The following is an 11,675-nucleotide window of genomic DNA, read 5'->3' as shown; positions in this document are numbered from 1 at the left end:
TGCCCAGCTCATCATGGAATTGAGTGGGGACTATAGCAAGGACTCAGAGGAGGTTTCATATGTTTATGAATCTATCAAGCTCACAACACACTCCTGGGAGACCAGAGGTAATGTTTAACTCGACCTCTTGTGAACAGCCCTCTACAAAAACACTTAACAATATAATATGTTCACAGGGTCACTTGCTTCCCCAAGACCATTCGGGTTTTCCCTTATGTATATGATTAGTGCTCATTAAATTCTCACATACCACTCAAATTTATATAAAAAAATAGTTATTTATTTTGTATATCAAATCTTTAGTAAAACATTTTTTTTTTGCATCTACAATATTAGAGTTTTTAAACAATTTCTAAAAAACAGACATTTCACAATAGTATTCAATTCGACTGTGCACATTCAATATTATGTAGTACTCCAATCAATTAACAATTTATAAAAGTAGTTTCTCAATAAGGATCTGTTATTTGCTATCTGCTCTCATAGAGAAGAACAACCCCCAGTCCATACAACGTTTGACTCTGTGTTCATATCACCCATTCTTTCTTTCATACCACATTCATACCATACCCGACATGTTTCATTCCTTACACCTTTTCACACTTATAGCTAGGAAATGCTTCAGGGGTTTATTGTACCACATTCATTTGAAATGTACATTTGTGTTTGTCTTCTATCGGATTATTTCGGGAGATTGGCTTCAAATGGCCTCCCGTTAATCCCTTCTTTCCGGTCAAACCACCAAACGGATATCTGTAGGAAGCAAGTGTAGGATATTTCAATTTTAGTACTCGAGTAACATCCCGGTTGTAATTATTATTATTATATACAACCTGCTGTAGTGAATATTAAAGCAGAAGGGAATCATTAACTTAACTAGCTCCTTCTATTCATCTGTTTAGACATCATTACTCTTTCGAGCTTGGTACAGGTTTAACATGGTAGGTTCATTTGTGATTGGTTTTGTATCACTCTTAATTGTGTTTGTCATAATCTTGTAGTGCCCGCTATAGTTTCATCATGCATTAGTAAATCTCTAGGCTTTATCCTATCATTTCACTTTTGTAACAATCACCTCGTTCCTTTTAGTCCTGGCTTCGGCCCAATTTATGTTATGCCCACACCTCCTGATTCATGTATTAGGGTAATGAGCTTTGCAACATCTATTAAACCACTGAGGCACACCCCTGTGTGAGAGACATAGAATGTACATAATGAGTTTTTTTTCTTTTTATCTTTCACTATTACAGAATGGATTGCTTTGTACACGACATATTGACCTGATGATCTTAATTGTCTCAGGTGTCAGGATATCTTTTCAGCCGATTAATTAAATAATTCTGCTGTATCCCTCCATTATGCCACCACTTCCTTGATTTCTCCTCTGTGTGGTTTATCTTGGGTCTCTGTGTTCCTAGCTGTAGAATACACAACATGGTGTCAGTCTTTCAAAGTATCTACCACATTACTAATCTTCCACAGGTCTCTAACTCCATATTTTCTGCCTAGCTTCTAATTGGATATATATTTAAATTAAGAAGGCATGCACTTTTGTACTTATTAGTCTTACCCCATAGGTCGAATTTTAGCTGGGGTAGTCCTGGGTTTTTGTTAGAGTAAGTTGGCTTCAATTGGCAATTCTCAGCGGATCATTCTGTATGTCTTGGGTTGGTAGTGCGGGGTCCTGTATGGCTGTGTTATTGGATAAAATCAACGTTGTCTCTAGGCAAGGCAACACGGTGGGAAAAGAAGGCTGGATCATTCTTTTACTGTTACACTGCCCTGTCAATTGTTATGTCATATTGCTAGGGCTTTCTGCTTTAACTCTGTCAAGCCAGTCTCACCTGGGGTTTCTTTTGTTGTCCTGCCCCTTCTGGAGTTCAGATTGTTCCTCGCCCCGCTCCTGTCTGGGTAATTTACCGTCTTCTCCATCCGCTTGGTCCTCCTCTGCTGCTGCCGTTTGCCTGCTTTCCATTTTTATGTCAAGACAAGCTTTTTATTTGTTAAGCTAACTCATGTGACTGCCTTGTCACGTGATCGGTGTGGTGTATCTAGGTGTTGCTTACATTGCTATTTTAGCATGTCTTGCTGTCTCCTGCCTTCAGCCCCCCATTCGCACAGCCCCAAGGCTCCCGCGTTCGCCGGATCACAACATGGATGTCAGAACAGATTATGTATAAACCGATCCAAGACAGAGTTCCTTATATTTGGATCCTCTCAATCAAGAGCTAAACTGAATGTTGAATACGTAGGTTTCTTTATTGAACATCATATGATTCACACCTCTACCGAAGTCAAATCTCTGGGCATAATAATTGAATCTTCACTGGGTGCAGAAGCCCATACCAGTAATATTGTTAATAAAGCACAATACCATCTTAGGCTATCAAGCCTTACCTTTCTCAAGCTAACTGCACCACGTCAACAAGGGCAGTACTTATGCCAAGATTGGACTACTGTAATGCCATCTTGGCCGGGGAAAGCAAAAGGTGTATTCACAGGATGCAGGTGCTGCAAAATGATGCCGTCCATATTGTTAAAAGTATCTCAAGAGGGGCTCCTGTTAATAATCAAACACACATCTTAATACAAATCTACCAACTCAAGCCACGTTGTTCACCCCAGATGATAACACCCTCTATAGAGTGGATCGCACACATGGCAGGGGAGGAGGGGTTGCACTTATGTGCAAATCAAGCCTCACCTGCCATGTCTTGCCTCTTACTTCACCCGATGGATACGAATCTCGATGGGTCACTATTAAAACCACCCCTCAGACATCCTTAAACGTGCTCGCCACCTAAGGATATGCCTCTTTTCGAGGAACAACTACTCGACTTGATAACATATATTTCCAAATCAAGAAGCCCTCTTATCATAATGGGTGATTTCAATCTTTGGGCAGACAATCAGTCTGAAAAAATTGGTACCAGGTTATTAGACACCATCGGTTCTATAGGTTTAAAACAATAGGTCAACCCACCCACACAGAAAAGCGGTCACATACTTGACTGGGTAATTTCACAAAATGCAGACATCTTCCAACTGACAGCGTTCCCATGTATTTGGTCTGACCATTCTTTGATCCAGACTAATCCCCCTCTAAAACTCTATTCTTGCCCACGTATTCATCAACTGACAAGGAATTTAAAAAACGTTACCGTCTCCAAATTCTATAGTATGTTATCATCCAACCTACAGCCTTTGGCTACTTTTACCAACTACTCTACACTAATTGACCACCTCACTCGCGCATTAAGCAAGTAATTAATGATTTAGCACCACTGAGAATGAAGGATATCAAACCTGAAGCCATCAAAAACGCATGGTTCTCAGAAGAAATTATTTTAGCTAGACAATCTAAAAGGGCCCTGGAAAGAGCCTGGTGGAAAAACCCCAATGCAGATACTCTTTCTGCCTACAAAAAATCTATACAAGAGTTTAAAGCACTCATTATCTCCGCTAAAGCAACTTACTTCAACAAAAGAATTATAAATGTCCAGTCCAATGTAGGTGAACTGTTTAAAATCCTGGCAGAATTCCAAGATCGGCCTACGCCTTCTAACAATCTCATCAAGGACTCAGCATGGTGCCAAGATAGCCATAATGGGTTTCTAACAAAAATCTCAGTTCACAAGGAAAACATCAATAGTTCCCTCAAAAAACTTGGCCCTTTGCTCTTGCCTCATATCGCAAAGTCTCCCATCAATCATCCAGATAATATCCCACAATTCTCATTCTCCCACTACTCAGAGAAACAGGTGCTCAAAGTCATTCAGGATCTTAAAACCACATCCTGCCCTGGGGACGACTGTCCCACCAGCATATTCAAAGAATCAACCGATCTTCTCATTCCATGGCTTACCAAGCTGATCAATCTATCTTTTGATGAGGGCATGGTTCCAGATGTCTTGAAATCATCATGGATAACTCCCTTGCTGAAAAAAGAAAACCTTGACCCCAATAATAAAGACAGTTATCGACCCATCACTAATGTTCAGTTTATTCTGAAAATCTTAGATAAGCTAGTTTACAATCAACTTCAAGATCATGTTGAAAAGCACAACATCTTGGGCACTCGTCAATCTGGCTATAGGGCCCATCATGGCACTGAAACTGCCATGCTTGACCTGAAGTCCACATTAGCTGGCATAGCAGACAAAAAACAAGCCGCTTTGTTGATGCTAGTAGACCTCTCTGCAGCCTTTGATCTTGTTGATCAAACCCTATTAGTGACGAGGCTCGGAGAGGTCGCAAACTGTTCCACACTGGCATCCAAATGGATTGCATCCTTCGTGGGACCATGTGTGGGCAACAACCACTACACTCCTATCTCTCAGACTTGCAGCATTCCACCATTACTCTTCAATCTGTATGTCCGACCACTACTAGATCTTCTGAACAGCATGGGTGTCCAGTACACAAACAACGTAGACATCATTCAGCTCAGTGGCCAATACAAGAAGGACATTAATACCCTCAACAACATCTACATTGTTTTCCAGAACTGGATGGCCTGTAACTCCTTGGCCCTCAACAATAATAAAACCGAATTGATGATTGTCACTACCAAGAACACTCAGAGTAAGCTGACCTCAGATTACTCCAACTTCCTGATTGCAGACAACGTCATAACTGTCCTAAAGAAAGAAAAAACTCTGGGTGTCATTCTGGATGACAAACTCTCCATGAAGCCTTATGTTTCCAATATCCGGTCATGCTGCGGACTTATCAACAAACAAATACAATATATTCGACCTTTCTTCACAACTGACAACTGTGCTCTCCTGTCTACAGCATTGATAAACTCCAGACTAGACTATTGTTGACAGGCACCATCTCTAGACCATCTCTACAAATAGACAGGCTCTTCAGGTCACACAAAATAATGGTGTACATACTATTTTCAAACAATCACGTCACACCCATATTTCCTCTTTCAGGAAAAAGCTACACTGGCTTCCAGTAAAATGGAGAATAAAGCACAAAATGCTCACACTAGCGCATAAATGCGTAGCTCTTACAAGTCCCACACATCTATCAGAGCGCATTAAAATCAAGCCTAAGAATAGAAATCTCTTCTCTACTGCAGCTACTGTGCTCCACAAGCCAAGATCCAAATTTACCAGGTTTAGAGGCTCTAGTTTTGACTCTCAGGCCCCTATGCTCTGGACCTTACTACGAGCAGCCATTAGTCAAATCCAAATCTACCCTCTCTCTTCAAAAAGGCTGTAAAAACCCATCTTTTCAACCTTGACTAAGCTCCTTTAATTCTCACCCTCTCTGCTGTTCCATGTCTAGTGTGTCCTGCCTCTTGTTCGGTGTGCGCTTTGAGGCATGCAGGCAAGTTGGCACGTTATAAAAAATAAAATAAATATAAATAGATCATAGAAGAGAGCTTCATTGGCTGGCCGTTGACGAGAGGATTGAGTTTAAAATGAATACCATCATTCATAAATGTTTATAGGGTCCAGCCCCTATATATCTTTGGGACAGTATTCAACTGAAACAATCTAAGAGGACCACTAGGTCAAGTGATACTATGCTTCTCTATTGCCCCTGTACTAAAAGAGCCAGAGGTAGTGGCCACTCTTTCCCAGCACTGGCAGCTGCTGCTGCGTGGAATACGCTGCCTGAGAAATTGAGGAAGACTCCAGACCTTCATACGTTCAGTAAAACGACTATTTAAATACGATTGTCTTTAAAGTAAATTCTACCTATCCTTTGGTCTGTTTGCCTTGGCAAATCTTTTGGCACCCTGATGTCTGCAGGCTCCGGCGCACTATAAAAAGATTAAATAAATAATCTGAGCCTGAGTATTGACAGAATCACATGAGCATGTTTGTGTGACATCAATTTGCTTGTGGAGCCAAAAGTAGCTCTTAGAAGATGTTGGTATCAAGCTCACCAGGCTCTTCTAGGGGAAAAAAGCAAGAGGTAAATGGCTTCCAGCTCCTCCATTTCGAACCCTGCGGATAGGGATATAATACTGAAATGATGCACCATATGTATAGGGCATTTGCGTATACCGACATGAAATGCAATGTCCTCCCACCATGATAAACATAGGATTTCTCAAGTCCAAATGCATTCACGAATACAGCAACAGGCACTCCTACGTACCAACAAATACAATATCAGACTAGCACAAATGTACGCAAACACAATTACTTTTACAAAAACATATACTCACACAGAGGAACACATGCAATGAATCAGCTCTTATGCCGCCCTCCTCCAATTGAATGATTTAGCAGTGCAGAGTCTTGTCCCGATAGTGACGTATTAAGCCCTGAGAAATTCTTACTGTGGTCTCTAGAGCAAATGAAGGCATAGAAAGGAGGATAGGTAAAACAGAAGCAGGATAGATTTGCAATTAATCCTAAACGCCCATGCAGGACTGCAGTGTCCCAAGACATTAGCTGCACATGCCTGACGGCTGTACAGTTGGTGAGGGACTGGTGCAGATGAATAACTATTCAGCATCTGGGTCATCCCCTGCCTTGCATGTGAGGAAAGGCGCAGAAAACATGTTCTATTCCATTTGTATTTACAATTCAGGTAAATATCTTGCACGTTTCATTTTTTGAAAAAAGATCTTGCTAATTTTGTTAATGCACTAAATTAGCTATGCAAAAGTGAACAACAGTGCCGAAAAAATATAGCCAAAATCGGAGTCCGATATTATAACCTGCCTCTTCCACAGGAATACATAGGTTTGTCCTATCATGCCCCCACTTGAGTTACGCACAAGGGGATATTGGCTGAAATATCAAAGCTAGCTCGGCAGGTCTAAGCACGCGGGTTTCGATAACTCTCCAGAGCTGCAAGAGGCAACTGGCCTAACATCGATGACCCAGAGCAAGATGAAACCAGGGGACGGTTTGTCCCAACAAGGTGGACCTTTGAGCAGATGACCAACAATCTCACAGCATGTGATTGTAGTCGGTACAGAACAAATGTAAATTGTAATCTTAAAATAAAACAAATGGTTTGTGTGTAAACTTGTGCTTGCAGCGAGAACTGTGTGGTAGCACTGGACGCTTCTAGGGCAAGGAGGGTCAGATGGGACTGTTTGGGCGCAGGAAGGGGCTTCATGTCACAAGTCCACTGGAACGAGGTGGGCATGGGCTTCATGTCACAATGTCCACTGGCATGCAGGGTGGGTGCTGATGATGCCAAACGCCCATGTACTGTCAACACTAGACTAGGTACAACATGGATCGAAATATAATTGTTGAGCAGTAACTAAAAGCAACTGTAGCATTAGAATGGAGAATAAGCAGATATTACAGTGTTCCACCAGTCTAACTTCCACATCAGATACAAACAACGTTTTGTCCACCAGATATGACCCATTATGGTTTGCATGCCTTCTAAACATCTCCTAATGCACATTCTTAGACAGCCCCAAAATCACAGTTAACATCACATAGGTATGAGTGTATGGCACCAGGTTCCAGTGGGGAGTTAAATGTAATTCCTGGTAGCAGTTGAGAAACAGCTGACCAGACTTCCAGACTTGCCTATGCTGCAAACAGGGGAGGGGCTACATAGTTCCAGCATTTTCAAATACCAGAGTACCATTAATATATATCAGATGTTGACATCAAATGATTAGGTAGTTCCATGACATGTATGGATACTTAGGGTACGGCCATGATGTCCCTAAGAACGCCAATTATTGACCTTAGGGGCAGGGTGGTACTGTAGCCCCCCCCCCGCCCCCCATTGGTACATGTAAATATACTGGTTCTTCCACATTACTTTATTGATACCTCAGGGCAGGCTTGGCGGATTTGTTCAACAAAGGGGCACCCTGACTTATATGGAATACCAGTTCTTTGCAGGTGGTAATTGATTACGACATGGACCACTACATGAAAGAAAAAAAGTTATTCCTAATACAATGTAGGATTCTGAGTAGGCAGCATAAAGATGCATAAACCTGAATCTGTGCAAAATTTAAGCCGGACGTAAGGCACTAATCACAGCGATTTTTTAAATAAGGAAAAATCAATATTTCACAGCACAACTATTAGATCTTTTGGCATTAACAACACGTTCCAAGGGCTGGAACGGGTGGTAGGGGCCCGGCATCCCGAGTTGCAGGCCCGAGCGAAGCAAGGACATTTAATGAGGGCACCGGGATGTTACCAACTGTTCGAGCCCTTGGAACGGGTTGTTAACGCCGTTACCATCCGTACCAAGGGCTGGGACATGGCTAATACACAGTATTTTCTTTCCATGAATGGGTTGCTTCGCGGCGTCCCTTTCACAGAAGGAATATACTGTTCAAAGATAGCCACCATGGAATGGTGAGGGGTGCCGTATGGAGCCCCTTTTCCCTTTCCATGGTGGCCAGCTGGAGCAGAGCTGAAGAAGTGGCAGCAGCTGTGGCGGCGGACAGTGCGTCTGCCACAATGAGGTAAGTGGGGAGGGGGGAAAGTTTAAAAACAAAAAAAAAAGGGAATGGATGGGGAGAGATGGCAGGTGAACCAGCAATCAGGCGGCTTGGAACGTGGGCTGAGATCATACATGCCAACATTCCAAAGCACCTGGGAGGGAGATTCGCATAGGTTTGAATTGGGGCTAGAATTATTTTAGGCGGGAGAACATGAAAAATAGCTATATTTATCATGCAAAAATCAGGAGTCTCCCGCCTAAATCGGGAGGTTTAGCATGTATGTGAGATTACCAGTTTCAGCCGGTGTTCCTTGCCTCCTGATTGACCGGTTCCCCCCGCAAACGGTGCTAAACTAAGAATAGAATGATCTGCAATTATGTAGTAGAACAATATTGTTATTAACAAACCTCTGCCCCAATCTAACCTTGTAGGACATCCGAGGTGTACAAATGGCTACATTTGCATATTGAACTATTGTTAATGCAGTACAAGAAAATTCATGCAATTTTTAAAAATAGTTAAAAGGGATTATGAAAGTAGCAGTGGCATGAAACTATTAACAAAGCAAGTGTTAGACGACTAACGTCTCATGAAACCTACAGTGATGGCAATTTAGTTATGCCGTCCTAGAGGCATCGAAGAGAGTTAGTCAAACCTGACTACCTGACTTACAATAAAATTAAAACTGATGTGAAGATATGTCACTGGTTTCTTGTATATTATTCCCAAGAAGCCTTACACAGATCTTTATACACAGATCTTTATGAAGTAAGGGCATTGAGCCAAGAGAGGTGGATTACTTTCCAAAATGTTAGTGGATCTACATGCTCGACAGGGTCTTAGGTCTTCAGGCAATCCTTGCCAAGAGAGTGTAATGGGGGTGGAGGGGAGGCTAGGACGTTAAACCAAAATAACATCCGGAATCTACGTATGTTGGCGTGCATACATTCTTATATATTTCTGTGGGACAGCCACTGAAATAGACTGCTTTGTTTAATCCGTTTGTTTTTCGCCAGACTAAAAATCAAGATTGGAACACCAGTCTCAGTCCCAGACCTTTTCTTTTAGTTGAGAGCAAAGTAAATGCAAGTCTGAGTTGAAGCTGGGGTCCCAATCAATTGTTGCATGAAAATCGGTACATGAATTAATGAACTCTTTTATAACCTGGTTTGTACCACTTCTTAGAAGCTCCCCTAACATACCCTGTAGAGAGTTTCCATAGGATTTGAATAAAGCTATATATATATATATCACACTCCTTTTAAATGGAGCCAAAGCTGTCAAGGATAAACGTTCCAGCTTAAGAAGATCCGCCTCTATAGGGACAGATTGTGGAAGCCCTAAAATAGGGTGCCAGAACCATCCCTCCAATCTATGGAGCCAGTCTAGCTTGCAGGCCTTGTGAGTTTCTTGAGCATATAGGCTGCTAGACACAATAGCAGTTTCACGTATGTTTAAACAGCCTTCCAAAGAGAAGCTGCTTCTGTGATGGGTGAAAGATTTAATGCAGGAAAATGAAGTAATAATGTTAGTGTTTATGCTCTCCCACATATAGCATCATTTTCTGTATTATGCAAACCAAGACCTAGATATTTAAACATCGGACACCTGTTGGCTCCTAGCACTACTGATATTCCAGCAGATTTAGGGAGTTGTTGTCCTTTTGTCACATGAAAGTATTTTAGCCTTTTTATAATTTATTCCAAGAAAGTCAGTCAGTCCTTGGATAGATCTTTTTATGTATGATCAAATAAGACTACACCATCCAGCATACCCCATCTATATGCAACGAGCCAATCTTAGGTGGGAAATTATTTATTCTGGTAAATATTTCCAGCACTTCAGCGATATAAACTAAAACAAGGGTGCAAGAACGCACCCTTGTTTGAGTCCATCAGTGGCACAGTAAGATTGTGCCTAGTTCCCTGTGTTTGCCAGTCTAACCTTGAGGCTGGTGCCACAGTACAATTGTTTGATATTCAACAGGTCAAATGGTATCACCCATCATATCAAATTAGACCAGAGAAGACCATAGTCTACGCTACTGCACGCAGCAGTGAAATCTACAAATACTGTGTACAAAGGTGGGGATTCGGCTATTTGAGCCCTTGGTATTATTAGATATTGTAATAGCAAAATATTGTAAGTGATGCTATTGCCAGGTCAAAAACCAGTTTGCTGAGAATGGAACCAGTGTCTTTCTTCAACCCAATAGGCTAAATCTCTTAAAAGAATAGTCGCATAGATTTTACTCATGGAGTTCAACATAGCTAGTCTGCCGGATTGGTTCTGGCTCCTTTTTTTTAAATACAGGAATTCGGGGGGAAACACCTTTTCTGGAAAGGTCAATGAAGATAGCTTGTAAAAATCAAGTCCAAGTTATAGGGTCTTTCTTGAAGACAATGTTGGGGATGATGTCGGGGCCTGGTGTGTGAGATGGTTTCATTTTTTTTGATAATATCAATAATTTCCTCTTCAGTTTTTTTAACTTGTATGGTAGAATTCCAACATCTGGGACATTGTGCCCCACTTTATTTATTGTACACATTTTTAATATGATGAGCCCATTTGGCCTCAGTGATAGGGATCTCATTGCCCATATAGCCATCCCTATGCCTTTTAACAATCTCTCAAAATGATAATGTGTTATTTATATAGCAACTTTATCCAAAGCGCTTTACAGAGCACATATTTACATACAATATCACCCAACCAAAATTGGTACTCATTCAACTCGGAAGGATGAAAGGCTGAGTTGGCCTTGTCAGGACTTGAACCTGTGACCTGCAGATCACGTTCAGATCGCAGCAACGAGCGCTCAACCTGCTGAGCTATCTTAGTGGCTAAATGCCTTCTTGTCTCTTTGGGCCAAGAGATTGAGCATAAACTGCCAGGATCTTTTCCAATTTTGTACGCAGTTTTGGCTTTGCCAATTAGTGGTCTGGTGTTCACTTTATATGTATGTCGCAGACCACTAAAGTGAGAGATCAAACGTTGAAAGATTCTCTTACATATAACATAACTATTTTATTGTGATGCAGTGTTTTATACTTCGATTGTTTCAAATTCTCTCACCATGTCAATAGTTTTTTCCTCTGCCAAAATAGTTAGACTTTGCATCCAGGCAATCAGTTTAATGGCGTTTGTGTGCCATTGCTCCATGGAGAAGAAGGACTTTCTTGGCAAGAGCTAAAGTAATTGCACCATGTTACGTTTATGTCAAATAATGCATGTACCTGTGTAATGAGTTTCAATGTGGCCCTGGTTT

The sequence above is a fragment of the Ambystoma mexicanum genome, chromosome 4p, assembly GCF_040938575.1.
Source record: "Ambystoma mexicanum isolate Mex_15411 chromosome 4p, UKY_AmexF1_1, whole genome shotgun sequence".
In the NCBI taxonomy this organism is placed as follows: Eukaryota; Metazoa; Chordata; class Amphibia; order Caudata; family Ambystomatidae; genus Ambystoma; species Ambystoma mexicanum.
Note: the sequence above shows the minus strand (reverse complement) of the source record.